Here is a 24,682-nt window from a genome sequence, read left to right on the forward strand (position 1 = left end):
GTGCAATCACGTAAACTGAAACATTTGGCTACTCCCTTTTTTGCTTGGGTTCATTTCAGGGAAGGAAAATGCAAGTGTAAGCTTTTTAATATTAGCAAATCACCTTAAGAAAGTTGTTTTTTTTTCTGAATGGCATTGCTACATATCACGTGCTTTACACCATACTGTAGAATTTTTTTTGTGTGAAATATGCACAGTGACAGATTAATTGCACCCTGGGCCCTTGTCAGTTTTCAGACCATACATCTTTTTGAACTATGGAGAAATTCAGTGTTCTTTTGGATTAACCTTCATAATTAAAAAAAAAAAAACATTGAAACTACTGCCATTGTAATTTTCCAATGTCTACCCATGAATTACAATGAGCTGACTGCATGCAACTTAAATGTCCAATTGTGATGAAAACAAAATGGCCACAGTACAGTATTCCAACTTGCTTTATAAAAATGCACATTAGGCTAACACAGAGAGTTAGCAATTACTATCCACAGACAGTACCCATACCTACCAGTTATAGCTCCATTGTTGACTCTGCACAGATTAGATGTCTGACAGTGGTTAAAAATAAGCATTGAAACAATACTGTATTTCAAGTTTGTATCACATGAGCAAGCAGAAGTCCAAGTATTCCAACTTATTTCACACACATTCACACTAGTCCTGCAAAGCCAGACTCTTAAACTATGCAAACAAGTAGGTAAGTTACTTTCATCCACAGACAACCCCAAACCCTCACCCAGCTGTTCTGGACACTTTGCTGTGTACACTTCAACCAATTATGATAAAAGATAATATCTTTAACCTCCTAGCAAAAGAATCAGGAGCAAATCTAAAAAGACAATGGCCAAAAGACAGATTTATTTAGAATGTTGCATCAATAACAGTTTTTACATAAGCATACATTTTGGGATGGATATGAAGTCTGAAATTTAAATGCCTGCCATTATTTAGTGACTATATTCCTCAATGATTTGCAAGAAACTACAAATTGTATGAGGAACAGACCAAATACGTACAAAATCAGAGACAGTCCAGAGAGCTATGCAGTTTTGCCTTTGTTTTACATAAACAATAAAAAAAAGTTTCCAACTTATTTCAAACAAATGCACATTAGTCCTGTGACGACAGATAGTTAACTGAGCAAACAACTACAGGATAAGTTACTTTCATTCACTAAAAGCTCCCCACCCCTACCCCACAGTTGCAGTAATATAGTCATGTAAACTTCATCTGACTGTGATAAAAAGTAATGTCTCTCAATCTCCTAGTTCAAGAATCAGGCAAAAATCTAAAAGGTAATGACAAACAAGGATCCAAATCAGGGTCAGATTCTAAATAAGATTTTAAATACAGCTGTTATATGCTTAGAAAGTTGCAAGAATAACTCTTTTGCATCAGCATGTATTTTCTGAAGGATATGAAGTCAAATGTCTGTCATCATTTAGTGACTGCAATTGTCAATGATTTGACAGAAATCCTAAGATTTTAAGAAGCACAGACCAAAATGTAAGGCAAAGTCAAGAACAGTCTGGAGAGTTTCAAATGCAAATGGAAAGTAATGAGATCAGAATTTAAACTAAGCTAATACATTTTTTTTCATTCAGTTTTTAAAATGATCAAACAGCAAGAGAATAAATTATTTTCATTCACAATCAGCTCCCTGACCCTTTAATGACTGCAATCTTTAGTGATTTGCTAAAAAAAATAAAAACTTTTTGAGGCAAAGACCAAACCATGTGGCAAGTTAGGGACAGTCTGCAAAATTAGGGGCATTTTCAACTTTGTTTTACATATCAAAAGTGGACAGAAAGGAATGCAGTGAGACTTATTGCACATGCAAAGACCAGAATTTTGACCAACCATTTTAAGAAGGTAGCTCAAAATGACTGAAAGAATTGTTACCTGCTCCAGATATACAATTACTTTTAAATGCATGACCCACTCCCTGCAGCTTTCTTTAAACTGAGAAAATAATAAGCTGCTTTATCCGCAACCATCCTGTGTAGCCACCCCCCCCCCCACACACACACACACACACATTTACTGACTGCAGTTGTCAATGGTATATCTAATTGCCAGACAGGATAAAAAATACCTTATATTATTGTGACCATCAACAGCAATACACAGATCTGTAATATACAACCTAATATTCCCAGGGAATCGTGGAAAGGAAAAAAAAACAGAAAGTTGTAGCACTGTGCAAAAATAGCTGGGTTGGGGTGGGGTATTTGTTTATTTATTTATTTAAGTAAAGAAATGTTTCTTTACTTAGAAATAAATTAATTAATGAATTAAATTGCATTACCAATCTTTTCTGCACATGCAGAAATGATAGGCACCACAAGTATAAACAGAAAATACTCTCTGTGACAATAGGAGGTAATGCCAAACATGCCAAGGAGAAGTAGGGCAGTGGATGTAAAACTTGTGCCAGCACAGCTAGCTAGAATTTTGTAAGTAATTATACATTTGAATATCAAACTGGTCTGTACAGATAATTGTGATGAAAATGTATTTGTGAGCTTTGCTTGTGTTAATTGTGTTAAAATGTATCTGAAGTGCACCCTGCTGAAATGAAGAGAAATGTACATGTATTGTGGTATGTGAATTAAATGTATATGATTTAATAAATGCACTGCCACAGCAATGGTCAATCAGATGGTTTATTTCAAGAAAAATAAGGAAAATGTAAAAGAGCTGTTAAATCATAGACTGTCACCCCACAGTGCTGAGTAGGGCTGGAGATGGTAGGTCTGGGAGCAGCCATTATCTGTTTGCTTTCATAAAGAAGGGTGGAAGTGTTGTAAATGTTTATGTCTCCTAGGCATTGCCATAAAAGCTCTAAATCTATATTGTAGCAGTCTGCTAAAGTCCTGTCTCAAACTTCAGAAGGAGATATTGTGGCAACCTAGAGTCAGGTGACCAGATGAGGTCATTCTGCAAGTCATCTTAGATATTATATTTTACAGCGAGTAATCTCAGAATGTTAGAGTATTCTGTTTGGGAGCTTGACCAGAAAGACTGATCACATATTTCATCTTGCCTTGGCCAAGTAAATTATTAGGGAACAGTAAGTTATCTTAGATTCAGTCAGGAATATAGTGAAAATTAGTTTAGAGACTGTTTTTCTTTATCTGTATGAATCTGTCCATCAGTGTCATTTTCAATATTTTCTGTGAGTTGAACTCTGTGATTTACTGTGAATATATATTCAATATTTTCATATTCTTTTATTATTTATTATTAAATATATTTAAAACTTTTATTGTGGCTGGTCATTAGTATTTAATCTTTGAGAGTATTTATATTTATTTGGTGACACTGTGTGGGCTAATCCAGAAGGCTTAGCCATCTTGGTGAACTATCACCATTTGTATTAGTATTAATATTGCACAGTATAATTGGACATCGTTTGTTAAGGGCCTTGGAGTAGCTAATTGTGAAGTATCTGATGGCAGTGATAACTACCTTATACTCTGGCCAGAAGGAGGCACAGCAGGTAAACCTGTTCCAGCCTTTCCCAAGTATGTGTGTGTGAAAATGAAATCTCTTAGTGTGTGTGTGTGTGTGTGTGTGTGTGTGTGTGTGTGTGTGTGTGTGTGTGTGTGTGTGTGTGTGTGTGTGTGTGTGTGTGTGTGTGTCAGCTACTTGGGGCAGGGACACAAAGCACTGGGTTTACAGAGAGGGTTCTTGAGGACTTGGCTTGGACAATCAGCTGAGGACATCACCCTACAGCTGTACCAGTGGGGAACTGGAGGGAGACAGATATACAGACATCCAGACCCCAGGCTGAGTGTGTTCCCTGTGTGCTCTTCAGGGCAAATGTACTTGATGCTTTGAGGTCTGCATCTCCAAATACTGAGTGTATCCATTTGTATTCCAAGTGCATGTTCCCCTCCAGTGTCAGTGATGAGGATTCAGACTCATTGATTCCTGGACCAGTGTGGGAATGACACATATTGGTGTCCATCACATATTGGTAGCAGTGGTGGCTGTCACATTTTAATTGCTGGCAGTGGTGGGATCATCACATGCTCACATATTGTTGATCAGTGATGGGGATATTGAATTCCTGTAGCCTGTAAGTAATGTCACTAAAGAAAGGTGTACTCTCAGCAACCACATCATAGATATTCAGAGATTCATATCCCAATAGTTTTATTTATTTACTTTTTGTTAGCTTAGTTAATCAGGGACAGCAGGCAAGGATGCCAGCAGAGGATTATGGCAAGCTGACAAGGAACCAGTTGGCTAAGATGTGCCAAGCCAAAAGACTGTGGCATACCAACCTGACTAAAGGGGAAATGATTCCAGCCTTAACCACAGCTGCAGCGCAGATCAGAAACCAGGAAGACAACCAGACTGGCACTGGGGATGTAAAGCTCTCAGAAAAGGCACAGTTCAACTTTTCTTCAGAGGACTTAAAAATTTGTCTGTAGTTCAAGAGGCTTGAACTGGAGGCCAAACATTTGGAATTAGATTCAGCAGAGAGACTGTGCCATTTGGAGATCAAAGATGTATCAGCAGAGAGACTGCAGTACTTGGAAACTGAAGAAAATGAGAGGCACAGGCAACTTGAAAAAATGCTGATTCTCAGCCAGGGTCATGGAGGTAATGGGGAAGGGACTAATCATACCCCAGAAGCGAAAAGGTCAATAAACTTCTCCCTCAGTACCAAGAAGGTGATAATTTATTTATCTATTTGAAAGAGTATGCCTGATACTGATTTTTTAGTTTATGATCAAGTTAAGCACTGTTCGTAACAATATTTTAACACCTGAAGCCTACAGAAACAAAGTTTTGTGAGCATAGACGTAAGGTAAATGAAAGTGTATGTGATTATATTGTTGAACTAAGAACTTATTTTCATAGGTGGGTGAGTGGGTGTCAGGCCACCACTTTTGAAAAGCTGACAGACCTTTTGATGAGGAAACAGGCCATTAGCACTTTGCCTGAGAACATGACAATCTGATTGGCAGACAGGGAATGCCACTCTGCAGATGAGTTGGGGGGAAAAAGGAAACCTATGCCTAGCAAGCAGGGCATCAATGCACAGGAAAGGGATACCCAATGCTGCACATGGATATAAGGGAACCCATGGTGGGCAGTGTAAACCACCCCAACAGAGTCTGCCAGTATCAGAGGAAGCCACTAGTTCAGGTACACAGCCAGGATCAAGGGTTAAATTTTTTAAATGTAACCTGTGGGGCCATGTAGCATATAAATGTCCATGAAGGTAAGGTGGGGAACAAACGTTGGGGCAGCCATCAAGTGGGAATAACAGAATGCCAGTGGTGAGTTGTTTGGAGACAACAGGGGTACCAAACTACCAGAAGAGTTTATATCCAATCTTTGTAGATGGAAAACAGGCCACTGCCAAGAAAGACACAGCCTCTGATATAACATTTGTGAAGCCTACAGTGGTTAAAAAGGAGCAGTACTTATCTGGACAGTCTATTCCAGTCAGAGCTTTAGGCAGCATCCTATTCCAACTGCCTTTCTCCAGGGTTCACCTTGACTGGGATGGTGAAAAAGGAAGCAAGCAAGTAGGTGTGCTTGAGGATATCCCTGCAGATGTCCTGCTAGGGAATGATTTTGATAATGCAGTACCTTGTGTTCATGCAGTGGCACGCAGTCAGGCTTGGAGTCAGGCATGTGGGACAGGTAGCCTGGGGGACACAGACAGACTGCACACCTGGAGACAGGACTGGTGATGTGGCTACTTCAGTGAGGGAGATACCCTGTAGCAGTGAGACTGAAGGGAAGCCACAGCTGCTTGTGAGTACTGATGTTCCCTTGGACAGAGTGACTACAAGGGCAGAGGGGAGTAGTAATACCCAGGCTGTCAGTGAGGTACCACCGTCAGAAGAGACCAGACTTCCTGTGGAAGGAGAGCTGGGAAGGGTTACAAAGACAGAGTTGAGAAAGGCTCAGCTCTCACACCATACATTACAAGGCTTGAGGGAGATAGCTAGAGAGGTGCCTGATTCTCAAGGAAAAGAGGTTTCTGTATACTGGAACAAAGGGTTACTGTATAGAGAGTGGACCCCTGATGGAGGGCTAGAAGTTGAGGTAATGTAGCAGTTGTTAGTGCCCAAAGCATACTATCTGGCTCTTCTAGCCATAGCCCATGACATTCCCTTTGCAGGTCATATGAGCATAAACCATACCAAGAAATGTATTATGCAGAACTTGTATAGGCCTGGGATTTCCGGGGATGTAACAGGGTACTGCAAGACCTGTGAGCAGTGCCTAAAAGTAGGCAAGGCATGAGACAAGGTCAAAGCTCCTTTGATGCCTTTGCTAGTGATTGAGGAGCCATTTCACAGGGTTTCTATGGATATTGTGGGGCTTCTGAGTACCTTACGTTCCACAGGGAAGAAGTATATCCTAGTGGTATTAGATTATGCTAATAGATACCCTGTGGCAGTGTCTCTGTCCTTCATCGAGGCAGAGAAGGTGGCAAGTGCTTTGCTAGAGATTTTCAGCAGGGTTGGTTTCCCAAGAGAAGTACTGACTGACAGAGGTGCTTGTCTGTGGGAGCGCTGAGGGGTGAAGCACTTAAAGACCACCATCTGTCACCCTCAGACTAATGGCCTTGTGGAGAGGTTAAACTATACACTAAAGACCATGCTATGGGCATTTACAGACCAGTTTAAGAAAGAGTGGGACAAATATTTGCCCATCTGTTGTTTGCATACAGAGAGGTACCCCTGGAGTCCATAGGTCTTTCACCCTTTGAGTTGCTATATGAGCATAGGGTGAGGGGAACTCTATATTTGATTTGTGATGAGTGGTAAAGTGAGTGTGAATCCCACAAGGAGTCTGTTATGGAATATGTCCTACACCTCAGGACCAGGCTTAGGGAGCTCATAGGCTTGGCCCAGGAGAATTTGACAGGAGCTCAGCAGCAGAAAAAGGTCTGGTATGAGAGGAATGCTTAAGCCAGAGAGTATGCTGTGGGGTAGTAGGTGTTGGTTTTCATTCCTGTCAGACACAATAAACTGCAGGTATCTTGGAAGAAACCCTTCAAGGTGTTAAGGAAGGTCAGTGATGTTAACTACATGGTAGAACTGCTAGGCAGGAGGCAGGGGCACAAATTATACCATGTTAACATGATGAAAACTTACCATGATAGAGAGGCCATCATGCTGAGTATTTGCAGTGGATGGCAGGAAGAGTCTGATAGGGTTCTGGTGCCTGATCTCCTCAGTGAGACTTGGACTGACACCTCAGTGGAAGGGCTAGCAATGTCCTAGTGGCTATCCCCTACCCAGGTCCATGAAATCTGAGCAGTGTTACAGGAGTCTGGGGACATGTTCACTGAGAAACCAGGGTGCACCCACCTGATGTAGCACCATGTGGATACAGGGCCCCAAAGACGTATAAATCAGGCCTGTTACAGGGTGCCTGAGTGAGTCAGATAGACTCTGAGGGAAGAGATACAGGAGATGTTGGAACTGGGAGTAATCCAGAAGTCCAGCAGTCCCTGGGCCTCCTCAGTGGTGCTGGTACCAAAGAAGGATGGCAGCACCAGGTTTTGTGTAGACTACAGTAAACTAACTATTCACTCAGAGTGAGATACTCATCCCATGCCTAGGACAGATGAAGCCCTAGAGCAGCTGGGTGGGGCTAAGTATTTGAACACTACTGATCTTACCAAGGGCTACTGGTAGATGCCCTTGACTCCCAATCCTGGAGAGAGGTCAGCCTTTGTGACTCTTTTCTGCTTGTATGAATTCGCAAAGATGCTCTTTGAGATGAAAAATGCCCCAGCGACTTTCCAGAGGCTGGTAGATCATATCTTAGAAGGAGCAGGAGATTATACCCTTGCTTACCTGGATAATATTGCCATCTACAGCCATTCCTGACAAGAGCACCTTCAGCATGTCAGGGAGGTGCTGGGCAGACTGTGGAGTGCAGGGTTGACCATTAAGCCCAGTAAGTGTCAGGTGGGTATGGCAGAGGTCTCCTACCTGTTATGTAGAGTAGGGAGTGGAAAGATCAGTCCAGAACCTGCCAAAGTGGAAGACATTCAGGCTTGGCCTGCCCCTGTTACTAAAAAGCAAGTGAGGACATTCTTAGGGGCAGCAGTGCATTATAGAAAGTTTGTCCCCAATTATAGTACCATAGCTGCTCACCTCATAGACCTGGCAAGGAAAAACAGGCCAGTTAAGGTAGTGTGGACCCCAGCATGTGAGCAGGCATTCCAAAAGCTTAAAGAAGCTTTGTGAGGAGCCCCTGTGTTAGCCAGTCCAGATTACAACAAAAATTGTGTTGTGCAGATGGATGCTTCAAACCATGGGGTGGGGGCTGTACTTAGCCAGGTTTCCTGAGAGAGAGAGAAGAGCACCCAGTGGTATATCTCAGCTATAGACTCCAAACAAGGGAGAAATGCTATGCAGCTATAGAAAAGCAATGTCTGGGGACTGCAGAAACTTCAGCCTTATCTTTGGAAAAAAATTCACTGTAGTTAGAGACCTCAGTCCCTTAACATGGCTACATAGAGACAGCCAGCAAAATGCCAAGTTGTTAAGGTGGAGGTTAGGATTGCAAGCATATGACATGGCAGTACAGCACTGTAGTGGGATCAGCAATGCCCAACACAGATGGGCTCTCAAGACAGGCAATGGGGTAACATATTCCCAAATAGGCTTATTTTTTTCAAGCCATATTTCTTAAGGGTTACTTGAAAAACTAGCTTGAGTCTTCAACAGTGGGAAGAGATATGACAATAGGAGGTACTGCCAGCCATGCCAGGGAGAAGTAGGGCAGTGGATGTATGACTTGTAATAGCACAGCTAGCTGGAATTTTGTAAATTAGTATATGTCATTTGTATATCAACCTGTTCTGTACAGATGCTTATGCTGAAAATGTATGTGTAAGCTTTGCTTGTATTAATTGTGTTAAAATGTATCAACAGCGCACCCTACTGAATGAAGAGAAATGTACATGGATTATGGTATCTGAATTAAATGTATATATTTTAATAGAGAACGCTGTCACAGCAATGGCTAACCAGCTGGCTTATTTTAAGAAAAATAAGGGAAATATAAATTTATTTATTTATTTATTTATTTATTTATTTATTTAGTTATTTATTTCACATTTGTTAACCGGGTTAGTCCAACTGAGTTTGCAAACAAACCGATTTTCAGTGGAGACCTGATGGGAAAAGCCCCAGCAAACATAAATAAAGATAAAGTGACAATATACAAATATTAAATAACAATCACAATACAAAATAAAACAAAAAGCACCCAAAAAATGCACGAGGAGGACTCCAAAAAGAGAGTTTGTTAGTGAAGTCAGAGTTTAATATTCACTATTCGTCAAACAGACTTATTCAGAAACAAAACACTAAAGCATATCAATACATGTTTAAAAAGTCTTACTATTAGTACTAACCAATCACATGGCCCAGCTAATTAAATACTCAATAGAGTACTTAAAATACATTTCACATAAATATATGTACCCATACTCAATAAAAACATTTGTGAAAAATTATTAAGCACAATACACACTTAATAAGAAACTAAAACTAAGACTTATTTATAGTCACTTTTCTATTATTTAAAAAAAACATTTTATATTTACAACATCATTGAGGCCTGGATAAATGTAGTAGGCCAACCTAAATTGCCACTCAACCTCCCTCTGAGCAGCACAATTTTTAAAATTACCTCTCCTTAAGTCCTGCTCAACCACCTCTAAGACAGAAAAAAATAAACTTTTTCCAATTGCCACAACAATAGAATGTTTAAACAGAGCATTGTTGGAATTTTTTGTTTTTATCGCATACTCATGCTCTAAATTCCTTCTGTGAATGCACATATCGGGACAGACAGAACAGGATATGAGAACTGCCTGGATCCACATGGGTGGGGCAACAGGAATAAAGAAAGAGAAGCCATTCTAGACTTCTGTCTGGCAAATGGCTTGATAGTAGCCAACACATGGTTCAGAAAGAGAGAGAGTCACAATATCACATACAAGACTAGTCAACATGTAACTCAGGTAGCCTTCCTCCTAGTAAGGAAAAGGCAGTGGGGTAGAATCCATGATTACAAAGTCATCCCCAGTGAAAGAGTTGGCCCACAGCATAAACCACTAGTTGCCACAATCAGCTGCAAACAGTTGTGAGAGAAGGCTCTAATGTCAACAGAGACCAGGCTGAAGACCTGGAAGTTGACTGGAGAGAAAGTACAACATTTCAAGGAATTACTCAGGGCTCTAGCACCCCAAGAAGAGGAGGAAATAGTTGGAGTTGAAGAAGAATGACAGTGCCTAAAAACAGTATGTGTTAGGACTACAGAAAAAAATATGTGGCCAAGCCAGGTATGGAAATAAGGTACATAAGCAAAGCTCGTGGTGGAATTGCAGAAGTCCAGGAAGTCATCAAAAGAAAGGATGAGTGTAGGAAGAAGTGGGAGACAGAAAAGACTGACCAGGCTAGGAAGGACTACTGGCTGGCTAACAAAGAATCTTAAGAAAGAAGTTGGAATAGCAAAGAGCAAGGCATCAGAGGCACTGTACCAACTTCTGGAAAGTGATTCAGTAAGGGGCACAAAAAAACTATATCAGGTTGCAAGGCAAAGACAGGAATATAAAGACACCCTTCATAAGGGATGCCAGCAACAACCTGCTCACCAGGCTAGAGGCCATCAATGTCAGATGGAAAGAGTATTTCCAGCAGCTTCTGAATGAAGAAAATCCCACAGAAGCTGTATTGCCCCAGAAACAGCCTACAACGAGAGAAGAAGAGGAGCCCACCCTAGAAGAAGTAAGAACAGCACTAAGGAAGATGAATTCAGGGAAAGCAGCAAGCTCAGATGAGGTTACAGCAGATATGATAAAAATGCTGGGTGAGATCGGGGAGAAATGGCTCCTGAGGGTACTAATAGCAGTGTGGAGAGAAAGGCATACCCCAAATGACTGGAGAACAAGCATACTCATCCCAGTATACAAGAACAAAGGGGACATCCACAACAGTGGGCAGTACAGAGGCATCAAACTCCTATCACACTGCATGAAAGTTCTGGAGAGTGTGATTGATAAATGGATATGCAGAGTAGTAGAATGTAAGATGGGAGATGAGCAGTTTGGATTCAGATCAGAATGCAACACAACTGACTGATGTTTGCATTGAGACAGATACTTGAGAAGAAGCTAGAGATGAAGAGAGAGTCCAACTGGGCATTCCTAGACATGGAGAAAGCATATGACAAGTTCCCAAGAAAGCTGATCTGGGCAGTACTGCGGTGGTTTGAAGTCCCAGAATCACTGGTAGAATTAGTGCAGGCTATGTACAAGGACTCAATGACTCAAGTACGAACAGTGTTCGACCTCACAGAGAGGCTCCCAGTGGGAGTGGGTGTACATTAGGCTTTAGCTCTGAGCCCACTGCTGTTCATACTAGTGATGGATTAAATTAGCAAACAGGTTGGAGGGGAGGGATCAACAAATCTGCTGTATGCAGATGATGTGGCAGTGCAGGCAGACTCTGAGCTAGAACTTCAGCAAAGGATAGGAGAATGGAATGCAATCTGAAGGCACATGGGATGAAACTAAGCATATATAAGATGGTGGTAATGGTAGCAAACTGTGGAAATCAGAAGAAGCCGAGAATAGAGATAAAAGGGAAGATAGTGGAACAGGTAAACAGCTTCAAGTATCTGGGAGGGGTAGTTGAGGAGAAGGGTAGTCTGAATGAAGAGGTCAAAGCTAGAATCAGAGGGGCTGCAGCCAACTCGCATAGAGTATCAGGTGTAGTCTATGACAGATGAATGCCAAAGAAGCTGAAAAGTAAGATGTACAAGACAGTGGTGCGACCAGTACTACTATATGGTACAGAAACCTGGGCAGTAAAGGCAGAACAGTTGAAGATGCTAGAGGTGATGGAAATGAAGTGCCTGAGAAAGATGGTAGGATGCACATTGTGGGACAGATGAAGAAATGAGGACATAAGAGCAGAAGCCAAAGTAGCTCAAATTGCAGAAAAGATCAAAGAGAATGGATTATGATGGTTTGGGCACATGTGTAGAAAAGCAGAAAACAATCTGGTGAGGAACATTTGGGACAGACAGGAAGAAGGTAAGAGGAAATGAGGATGTCCAGCAAAGTGGTGGATGGATTGTGCGAAAGAAGATCTGCAACAATCAGGCATGAGTGTTGATGAAGGCAGGAGTGTGGCACTGAATCGAGAGAGTTGGTGACAGTTAACATGATACCCCGACCCCCTGTAGAAAAATGGGAAAAAAAGGGGGCTGATAATGATGATGATGATGAGAACTAAGATAGAGGTGTAGATTTTTTCATCACACCTGTAGGAATCCAGAGGGTTTTTCTCTTTTTAATATGGATGTAAGTTGTGAAGCAAGCACAAGCATATGTTCCCACCTGGATGATTGCAAAGTATCTCCACACAACCTTAAAAGCAGGATTTTGCCATCATGAACTGCCTCCAGGCCAGGAGGTTGCACATTATATTTAATTTGCATACAATCACTTCATGAATGGAGAGCAGATTGACAAATATTTATTTATTTGTTGTTTATTTATTTGCATTCGTTTACTGCAGTAGAACACTGCCACTAACCACACACAATATACCATCCTTCCTTTCTGTCCAGCTACTCTGTTGCCTGGGCTTGCTTACAAAATGCAAGCCAGTACTAGGCACAGTTAGGTTTAGATGGTGTAGAACCAAGTCAACAAGACTTCCTATTGACAGTTTAGTCAAAATAGCACCATCTGCAACATAGACTACTGGGAACAATGAACCTCCAGGAGTTATATATTTGAGCAATTGATTACTTTCCAATGATAACTATACTTTTGAGAATTTTGTCATAGACTTAGCACTTAGGTTATCTCTTACCTACTCTGACGGAGTGAGCATCACTCAAACCTTGTAACAGACCTTGCATTTCTGCTAGATATCAGAAGGTTAGTTTGGGCCTTCCAGCCTTTCCTTCTAAAAAGCATACGTTGCATTGCACTCTACAGAAACAGACTGATTCCTGACACTACACATTCACAGACATCTGAGCACACGCACACACACACACACACACACACACACACACATGCACGCACGCACGCACGCACGCATGCACACGCACACACACACACACACACACACAAAGTCACTCCCATATAAATGCACACACTCACCTGAGATTAACTTAGTGCATTATTCCTTTAGTATTAATTTACAGTCAAATTCATACATTGACATACCATTGCATTACTCATTTTGGCTAAACCAGACAAGTAACAACACTGAATAATTTATGTTTTAAGTATAGAACATTTGCAGACTTGCTTGAGCCTTCAGTGAGATACAGGCCGAGGTCTACTAGGCTTTACCATTTGAGAAATTTAGACTTACAAAACCAAGGATAAATAATCTGTAATAAGAAAATGAGTCATTCAAAGGTTTAATAAGCAAGTGAATTATAACAGCCTTTCCATGCAGAACACAAAACATATGATTCTGAATGCTAAATGAAATTTTTCTGTGAAACAGTAGATGTAAGGTGGCAGATATATGGAATTTAGTTCATATATGCCTTTCTACACTGAGATAGCAAACCCTCCAATGCCACTGTATGCTATAGAGCTAAGGGCAAGAACCATGCACCAGATGCCACAAGTGTTCATAGTATATCATTTATTTTTTCACAGCTAAAGTGTTACTATCCTGTGATATTGCAGCCATTCAGAAACAACCTAACCAAAGAGGCAATAATACTTAGGTTCATAGGTTCATAGGTTCATACTAGGCTATCTGCCCGATGGCATTTACAAGCCTAGCCCATCGTTTTGTGGCTTACGCCACCCCTTTAGTATGGGGAACTATACCCATTATTTTGCTGTGCCTCTGTCGAGCAGTGACACTGAGGTAATCCCTGGGGTATATCTGCGATCTCCCATCCATTGGTCAAGATTTCTCTTGAACAAGGCCAGCGAGGTGCTCTGCCTCACATGTACCGGGATTTTGTTCCACAGCATAGGGAGTCTTTGGGTGATGAATCTATCCCTCCAGCACGTCCTATTAATAGCCGTGTCAAGGTTTAAGTCTCCGCCCTTGTGGCTCTGATGGATCTAGATTTTTGAGGTGAAGCATATTCATCAAATCTGGGTTTGACATGGCCTTGTATGTTAGGCAAAGGTCACCTCTGAGCAAGCGGTGGCGACTGAATAGAGCTGGAGTTCTTTCAGTCGGGCAGCATAGGACAGATTTTGAGACCCTTTATCCTTTTGGTGAGGAACTTTTGTGGCCTCTCCAGCTGCTGCAAGTGTCGGGTCAGATACATTCCGAATGGGGCATTGTACTCAATCATTGGTCTGATGAGTGATGAGTAAAGGGAGACTATGACCTCCCTTGATCTAGATGAGAATCCCTTCATGATAAGGTGGGCAATGTAGAAGGTCTTCCTAGCTACTTTAGCTACATGGGTGTCGAATGACAGACTACTATCAACCTGGGTCCCCAGGTCCCTGATAACTTCTTCTGTGCTCAGTGGATTGCCACCTATTTGGTAGCTAGGGGTAACCTTGTTTTTCCCGAAGGGTATGACTATGCATTTTTTGGCATTTAACTTTAGGCCGTGGCTCTGGCACCACTTGTACTACAGAAACATCTAGCAGGTTAAGAGACTGCTGTAAAATGCTGTTGAGGATAATCACAGTACTGGCAGCACTGCAGATGTATCTGTAAGTACTTGTTCACGAAGCTTAACTATCAGAAGAAAACCACAAGACCTTAAAGTGGCCTGAATGTTTAGGAGTGGGAAAATGGCTCATTGGTAAAGTAGGGCAGCTGGGTCTTGCAATGGTGGTGCATATCATTAATGAGAATATCTCACCATAACTAACAGGTAGGTTAGATATATGGAACAAACTTTCTCCGTGACATAATTACCTTCATTTCCTTGGTAACTGTATGAAAATCCAAGGAGCACTGTCTGGTTAAGTTACTTGCTCAGTCACACAAAAGGCAAAAGGATATTGACACTTTCATATATTGTGCAGAATTGTATAAAATGGATTGTATAGAAGCTACTCCAAGTAAATACCACCACTACACATTTAAAACTATTTTTCAAAATGCATTCCTCTCAGCAACCATTGCAATATACCCCTACCCCAGCACAGCAACCATTCCCCATTAATTATATATGCATTACTAAACTAAATCACATTGCAGTGCTCCAAACCCAAATACTGATAATAACCCTACCATTAGTTTAATTTGTAACATCTTATCACTCCAGCAGGCACCATGACCCCAATCCTACTAAAGTCACTCATTATTACATATTACTCTAACATCCAAACAACAAATCAGTAATAATTTCCCCTTACTTAAGTAGCTGGACAAATGCCTCAGTGAATCACACACTCACTCCAAACCACTTTTGCTTAACAAACCCAAATATAAACAACTGTCCAAACACATCTCAATATGCCTAATCTTCCACTGTGGGAACATGGACTCTAACCCAGGTCCTACCCAAGGTACTACCTGTTTACATATTAATGCAAATGTAGAAAAAAATGGCTCAGTCCCATACTACAGCAGCCAAACTAAAGCTTATCAACATGAATGCGAGAAGCATATATAGTAAAGTAACAAACTTCCATGCATGGGTTTCATATCACACACATCAACTCCTCTCTTAACTTAGACCAGGTTAAAATGATCAATAAAAGTTAAAGATATACTTCCTCCTGAGTAAAGCGTACTAAATGATAGGAAGGATGAAAAGGATGGAGAAGTAGCCCTGCTTTTCTCCACTTTACTGCAACTTACTCACAATCTGTCCCCCAATTTATGAATACTGAATTGCTTATCACCTTGCTTAAAATAAATACCACAAAAGTATCTGCCTTATTATTATATACATTCCCCAAGTAACAACATCTCCACTATTGAAGATATACTCTCATGGGTACCCAACAATATCCCATAAAAAACTATAATCCTGGGAGATTTCAACATAAACTGGACCTCAGCTATCAGAGATATGCCTCAGCAATCCACAAACCTATATCTCTTCAACCAACGCATCAACAATCCTACCAGACATAAAAATAATATTATAACCACTAGTTTGGATTTGGTACCAACATGTGATCCCATTAGAATTACATCCACTGGAAAACTCCCTGAACACCATGAATAATCACCTACTAACCAATGGCAGCAGGCATCTCTTACTCAGCCCAAAGTAACATATTTTTGACAATGTACACAACACAACATAATTCAAGAAAAATACATTTGCATTGGCCATAAAATCATGTAACTGGAATCCCTTTAAAAATCTTCCACTTGATGAAACAACACTGCAAATTAACTGGGAAAACTACTCATGTACCAACTCCTTTGCTCAACGCTTTCTGGAATTTATAAACTCCAATGCCCTGGATCAACTTATCCACACCCCCACCAGGGGCAACAATATCCTAGATCTAGTCATTACCAATATGAGTGACTGGTGTTCCACACCTGAAGTCAACGCCTCATTGGTCCGATCCGACCATAAGCTAATTACCCTAGATATCCACATCCTGCCTCCACCCCCCATTAAGGAAACCATGGTAAAAAAATTTCTCCAAAGCCAACTTCATGCTTCTTAAGACAGAATTGGTGAACTTCATGACACCCATGCAGATGGACAATACAGTTACGACTACTGAATCCTACACAATTTCACTTTATAAGCACTTACATGAGTGCATGGATCGTGCTATCCCAAACAGAACCAAGACGCTATCCTCCAAAAAAAGGAAGCCAATCTGGTGGTCCCCTGCCATAAACAAACTGTACAACAGAAGGATGAAACTCTTGCAAAAGAGAGTAAAATCCCACAAGTGGAGGAGCTCCCTGGTCAACCACAGTAAGAAGCTGTGTTCCCTGATAAAATCCTCCAAAGCTAGTTACGAAAACAAAATTGCCACTGATTCTAAAGACAACCACAAAGCATTCTATAGCTATGTCAAGAATCTCAATGGCAACACTCAGATCTGCTCTGAGTTACAGCACAATGGCACTAAATATACAGACCCAACTGATATTGCCAACATCCTGGCAGATAGGTTCTGTGCTAAATTTACCCCCTTCCCACCCCCTAAAGAGCCCACTTCTATACTGGAAGAATACAAAGTTCCTGTAATCACGGCTGCACAGGTAAAAACCACACTCTCCAAAGCCAAGAACACAGTATCCATGGGACCAGACAACATCCCTGACTGTATTCTACATGAACTACAGAACGAACTGGCACCCCACCTAAGTACCATGTTCAATCATAGCCTCACCTCAGGCTTTGTGCCTGCTGAATGGCGCACAGCAACAGTTATCCCACTCCACAAGGGGGGAGTCACCATAGACCCCGGGAACTACCGCCCCATTAGCCTGACGAGCCTGGTCTGCAAGGCCATGGAACGTATCATCATGGAACTTATAAACAAAGACATTGGTAATCTCCAAACTCTTGTTCCCACTCAGTTCAGGTTTGTAAAAGGCAGATCATGTCTCCTAAACCTGATAGACTTCTTTGAAGCAGTCACCAAAGCCGTAGACAAGGGTAAGGTGGTTCACACAGTCTATCTAGATCTTGCCAAGGCTTTCAACACCATCCCCCACTCTGGAATTATAGATAAACTCACTAAACTAGGCATAAATCCCTATGTCACAAGATGGGTTGACAACTGGCTCACTGACAGAACCCACACTGTGAAAGTAGCAGACTCCAAATCCGACTTCAGACCAGTGACAAGTGGAGTACCACAGGGTTCAGTCCTAGGTCCTCTCCTGTTTGGTATCTACTTCTCTGAAGTACAGGCTAACACAGAAGGTCTTTGGCAAATGAAGTTCACAGATGACTGCAAACTAGGAGCCATAATCGAAACTCCTAATGATGTGGACATCCTACAAAAGGGCCTCACTGAGGCAGATCCCTGGTGTCAAAGCCATGGCCTCAAGCTCAATGCCAAAAAGTGCATTGTCATCCCCTTTGGTAAAAACTCTGTACCCATGAACTACAACATAGGCGGTAGTATACTTAACACCGAAAGTGTGATAAGAGACCTTGGGACACAGGTGGACAGTAGTCTCTCCTTTGATAATCACATCGCCACAGTAGTCAGGAAATCCTTCTACATGGCACACCTCATCACAAAAGGTTTCTCATCCAGAAAAAAAGAGGTCATTGTTCCCCTCTACTCATCACTCATTAGACCCATTATAGAGTACAACGGCCCTTTTGGTATGTACCTCACAAGACATCTACAACAACTGGAAAGGCCGCAGAAATACCTCACAAAGAGGATTACTGGCCTCAAACAGATGCCCTCATGAGACCGTCTCAAAAATCCAGCTTTACTCCGTGCATATCGCCTACTCAGAGGTGATCTCTGCCTAACATACAAAGCTATGTCAAACCCAGAGCTGTTGGACATGCTCCACTTAAAGAAATCCCAATCCCTCCAAGCTACACGCTCTAGGGACCTAAACCTTGCCACCACAATAAACAGAACATGCCGGAGGGATAGATTCCTGTCCCAGAGACTTCCCATACTCTGGAATAAACTACCTATCTATATCAAACAAAGCTCCTCATTAGCACTCTTCAAGAAAAATCTTGATGATTGGATGGGAAATAGGAAATTCACCCCGGGGATCACCTCTGTGGCTCTGCTCGACAGTGGCACAGGAAAATTATTTTCTTGGGTGGAAAAGCCAGGGTACCTTTTTGGCTGGGCTTGTATAGGCCCCAGGGCCGATAGCCTAGTACCTACCTATGAACCTGTGAACCTATGAACCAAATGAACCAAACGTTTCTTAGCATTCTAAGTGAAATGGCTCTTGTAAGAAGAAAAAAAATGAAACTAAATTCTTTCCAATAGCTTAGACATTCAGCCATACAACTGATTAGACATCTAGGTAAATCATTGTCAGCATGGTTAAAACATAAACACAGCAGATGCACCAAACCTTCAAACAGCTTAGAAATCCCCCTAAAAAAGTAAATGAAGAAAAGAAAAAGATGTTTTTATGCTATAAAAAGCTAACTCCCAGAAAAACCCAAATTGCTCTGGAAATCAGTGAATGAATCACTTTGCCTATGTAGGGCCAAACAGTCAATGTCATCCCTAGCTTCCCCTCTGATACTATCATCACTAACCTCATATTAACTTTATCTAACTCATTACTAACCTTTTCAATAACAGCAATGCCTATCTGCCCATCAACATGTACCCTATTTCTCTTAATGCCAGTTTTACCTTAAAACCAGTCCCCACAGACTCAATAAAAAACTGCATCAAAATTAAACCCCACATCTCTGGCTACAAACAATCTTCTAGCAGATTATCTTAAAATGTCCACAGAAGCCATAGCCTACCCAGTTTCCATTCTGCTCTACAGGTTAGTCCAGAAAGAGTGCACTCCACCCATCTGGAACAGTCCGTACATCTTACCACTAAATAAGTGGGGTAAATCTGTAGAGCTATCTATCACCTGACTGTCATCCTTCCATCCCTCTCATAAATCCTTGAAAAATGTGTCCGTACCCAATTGTTGCTGAACACCCTTTGTCCCGCTAAGTGCTGCAGTTTCTTTTTAACAATGAAATTATGTCCCCTCTACAAAATGGCTTCAGACTCAGTCACAGCACTGCATCAGCACGTCTGGGCTTCAAAAATTCTGTTAACCTCAACAGAAAAAAATGATACAATAGTCTCCTTTCTATTCTAATATCTGTAAGAAGCATTTTACATTATGTTGCACAGCATACCTCTTCAAAAATTAAAAGTCATAGGATTCTCAACTCAGCTTTACAAAGGTTCACTAGCTATCTTTCAAACAAACAACAAGCTGTCAAGTGGGTTCCCAAATTATTTTCCTTTCCTCCAGTTCCAGCAGGGGTACCCCAGGTTTCAATTTTAGGACCTTTACATTTCAACATTTTAATAAATTACTTCTGCCAGCCACTTATCATGCCAGTCTGGGACAATATGCAGATGCCTCTATGCCTAACATATAACAGAAAATCTTAAATCGCTGCAGACAAAACACAAGACTCATTTTCCTGCATTGGGTAATGGCTTAATAACTTCCATCTCCTGCTAGGTTCCAAAAATAACAAATTATTCCTCTTCTCTCCCAAATCTCACAATGATACAAAGGCATATTTAACCACTACGTCCCTAAACAACACTCAGATTTATCAAGCTACTCATACAAAACTACTTGGGGTCACTATTGGTGATAACCTAAAACTTGACTTATACATACAAAAAGTATTTAAAAAGACATATCAGAAACATGCGACCATTTATCTCATAAATGAATTTCTCACAGATGACAACAGAAAAAAATTACTGCTTCTGCCTTTCTACTTCCAACATTACTTTATGCATCATGCATACCCACTAATCTCACTCCAACATGTTTATTAAACTACTGTCATCCTACCATAAATATCACAAAATTTGCATGCAACCATCTCTATTAGTCTTATCATTCTGTTGCCCTCCAAAAAACTGTTACACTCACCTATTTAAGGCATACGATCTAGTCAATAAACCAAGTAAATGCCCCAGTCTGAAGACTGCCATTATACCATACACACTGACAAGAAGTCTGTGATCAACATATAAATCCTTCCTAGTCATACACAAAGCTACCAATTCAGAAGGCAAAATCTAATATGGCAACCAAATCTCCAGAATATAGAATTATCTTTCTCTAATCGTAAATTCAATGACAACCTTTCCTCATTCAAAATGCAATGGACTCACTGCTATGCCCTTGTAACACACCAGGATAATCCTGACATCTCCCAGACTTTACTTTCCCTCTCTGATCCCATCACATAACCTTGCAATATGTAAGCCCATTGTAATAATTAAGAGGGTCCCTGTCTAAATAAATTTCACATAAAAAAGAAAGACTCATTCCTGATCCACTACTTGCCCTGGGCATAAATCTCATTTTTTTTCATTCATATTGATTCTCCTAATTAAAGTTCTGAGGTGACTAGCAATAGTTCATTGACTAAGGAGCAAAGCAAACTGATAGATTACTTTAAAAATCTGCATTGGATCAGCAGCTCCTGATTTTCTGAGAGACTCTCAGTTGTAGTCTCCAAGGTGCAGACCTACCAAACATTAGCATCATGGCAGCAATTCTGTGTGGAACAACAAAAACCTGAGAAAAAGTGTTAGAATGCTGCAAGATACATTTACTTCCAGTACTTGGTGAGTAACAAGGTTAGTGGGAGATTTAGCTGCCCAAATTTAGATGACCTGGAGAACAGAACTCATGAGTGAAATGGGTTCCCCACACCATTGCAGAAAAGGACCTGTGATAATTTTTTGGGAAGGTGTTAGAGAAAGATATTCAGTTGCTGGCCTTTCTAAACCCTACAATTGACAGAATCCACCAAGTTGGCTCCTCACACCAAGGAGAAGGTAACAGAAGACGTATTCTTATTGTCTTCAAATCAGTTAGGACAAGGGACAGGCTGTTGCTTTATAGTCACAAAAATAAGGGTGTTCAAAGGAGGAATTATTTGTTAAATTTCTTAGCAGATTTCTCCAAGTGGCTTTATAGACTAAGGCAGTCTATGATGCCCTACATGAAGGCTTAAATGACTATGGCTTTAAAGCCATATTGATATATCCTGCAATGTTAGTTGCAGAGGTTTGCAGCAGAATGATTGTACATGATGCACAGGAGGCTGAAAAGTTTGTGACAGGGTTGAAGACACAGCTTAACTACATTGCTGAAGAGGAGGACAAGGGTCACTGGATAGATAAAGAAATGGAATGGGAGCTCGTCCATACCAAGAGGCAAAGGCTAGCACTTCCCAGCAGAGTGTCTAGCCTGCACAATAAAGACATCCCCATGGATCCATAATCCCAAATGGCAAAGAAATGCAGCCCATGTCTTGTTCCTCTGTGAGGGAATGGGCTTCCTCCCCCTCATCTACCTCTTCCTGTGTATCTGTTAGATCAGGTATCACTTAACTGTACAAATATATAGGATTCCCTTTGCATACGTCTAGAAATGCAGATGTATTAAAGCAGGCTTCCCAGCTTGCACAAAGTTTCAATAAATCAGTGAGAATAACCATCAGTCAAGAGTACTAATAAGAGCAGAATGTGCTGTATATTTGAATACAAACACATCTGGTTTGTATGCTAGACAAGGCGAAACAGGAGTGTAGAACATTACAGGGTTTTGATATTATTAGGAAATACTTCAGATACAGTTAGTTAAGTTAGTTCATTTGGACTGATATACAGAAAGTCATTGCAGTGCCGTCCTCAGAAGGCAGTACAGGCACTCGAGAGTGGGTGCAGAAGTCAGGTCAAATATCCAGCATTCCAGAATATTAGCACTGTTATCCAGCATTCCAGAATATTACAGAATTTCTACAGATGTTTTGTTTATCAAAGGAATATGAATATGAATGCAGATAACTGTTTCACTTTATCAGCACTGCTATTGGAAACAGTATTTGGATATTATTGACTGCTGCCTTCACTGTACATAATAAAGCATTCTTAACAGAACTACAGTGTATGTAGAATTCATTGTAAAAAATGCAACAAGACTTGGCCCATAAAGGAGGGACTGGCACCTGTTCAGAACAGTTCTGGGTAAGTAACATATAAGACATTCATTCCAGTTTCTTTCAGCTGTTTCCAGTCGTTTCATCTCATTCCAGTATTATACAATTTTTCATTAGCAAAGTATATTACCAAAGAACACCTGAAGCTCATGCTAAGCCTAAGGGATTGCACAAGAAATCTAAACTGGACCAGTAAGAGAAGGTGGCCTTCCAGGACTGGAATAAATGGGGGGCCAAGAAGACCATGCAAATCCCTAGAGTTCAACACTTCCCTGGAGAAAACAAGCCCATCGAGTGGAAAGCCTTGGTCCTAGATCTTCTCATGATCCACCAGCTCAACGAATGGGCATTGCTGGAACTCAGAGGGTTTGAGCGGGTTAGATATAATCATTGCAGATAGTTTATTTAGCAGGACTCACAATTGGCAATGACTTAAGCCAGATCCATGTCATTGCTATCTAATCCAGTTGCTTGCCAGTGGTATGAACTGCATATATGATTTGACTGGCCATGAAATGTTTCTTGTTTACTACTATGATAGTTACTGACCATATTTCTTATTTAACTGTTAGATATCTTTATCTTTATATGCAGTGATAGTAATACAATTTATCTTTTTTGGGGGGAGGGGTGTATTCTGGCAGTAGATGTTTTATCCTGCAAATGTTTCCTTTTCTTGCAGCCAGCAACTGGCTTGACTCTACAGTGTGCACGTGTGTGTGTGTGTGTGTGTGTGTGTGTGTGTGTGTGTGTGTGTGTGTGTGTGTGTGTGTGTGTGTGTGTGTGTGTGTGCTCTCTCACATACTTGTACAACAGTTTCTTGAGTATGGTTGATAGTGGTGCTGTCATTCTTCCCACATGTAAACCAGGTGAGAGTCAGTGTTTAATGGTCTAACAGCGTACCTCTCAACCTCTTAGATTAAGAAATATGCACAAAGCCATAAATAATGGGGGGACAAAGGCCCAAAAATAGAGACTCTTTTCAAATATTACTCTTACAAACTCAGAATGTTGATGGAATAGCAGTTTTTGCATTAACATGAATTTTCTGAAGAGTATGAATTGGGAAACTCAAATGTCTATGTCTTTTTTTCTGAATTTGACCCTCAATGATTTGCCAGAAAACCACAATTTTATGAGAAACAGACCAAAAATATGCAGTAAAAATATGGACATTCTGTGAAAATCGATACAGTTAAGAGGTAAGCGCAACAGTTTTCACTTGTGTTCTGTGGCTTCCAACATGTAATGAAATGCAAACAGCAGAGTCCTCTAAGGTGACGGTACTTACTCTCACTCATTCCAGTGACTGTTACCTGTTGGCAGTACTACCATTAAATGTACCTACACTTTTGATTCTAATTGTGATTGTTCAGGTTGTAATTGTACTTAATTAATAGCAATTTCTTTTTAATATAGGGGTGCACATGACCACTTGAGTACTGAATATTTTTCTATGAACATTTTATATACTAGTTACGGTAGTTAACTAAGAGGTTGTATTTCAGTTTTACACTTTTTAGAAAGGTAAAAGTGTGACTGATGATAAGTGATTTGTGTAGCCCAAAAGGAACACTCCATTTTATGACAATGTATTATTGCCTGAGTTGCAGGGTTTAGTACCAGCCTGTAGGGTGCTATAAAATTTTCCCACAGCCAGCAGGAAGGTCCCTATCTGAGCAGAGGTGCTGGCTCAACTCCCAGGGAAGTTATTTTCACTCAGCAGGATGTCTTTCAATATTCTGCATAGGAGAGAGATGACTCAGCAGTCCAGAACTGCCGACAAAGTTCAAATTCTCCCATGATTGGTCAATAAAGGACCTTGCTCAAGTGTAAAGTTCTTCTCACAATTATTCCAGATCATAAGCTCAGAGTTCCTCATGTTTCATAATTCCTTACAAGTGTCAGGCGAAAGGGAAAGGGTTGATAGTTGATTTGGGAAGGAAAATTTGACAGGGAGGAATGGACAAAAGGAAACATCTATGCTCCTAAAGAGGGCGATAAACGTTTCTTTGTTTAA

Source organism: Protopterus annectens, chromosome 10.part0, assembly GCF_019279795.1.
Source record: "Protopterus annectens isolate FY-2018-M chromosome 10.part0, PAN1.0, whole genome shotgun sequence".
Taxonomy (NCBI): domain Eukaryota; kingdom Metazoa; phylum Chordata; order Ceratodontiformes; family Protopteridae; genus Protopterus; species Protopterus annectens.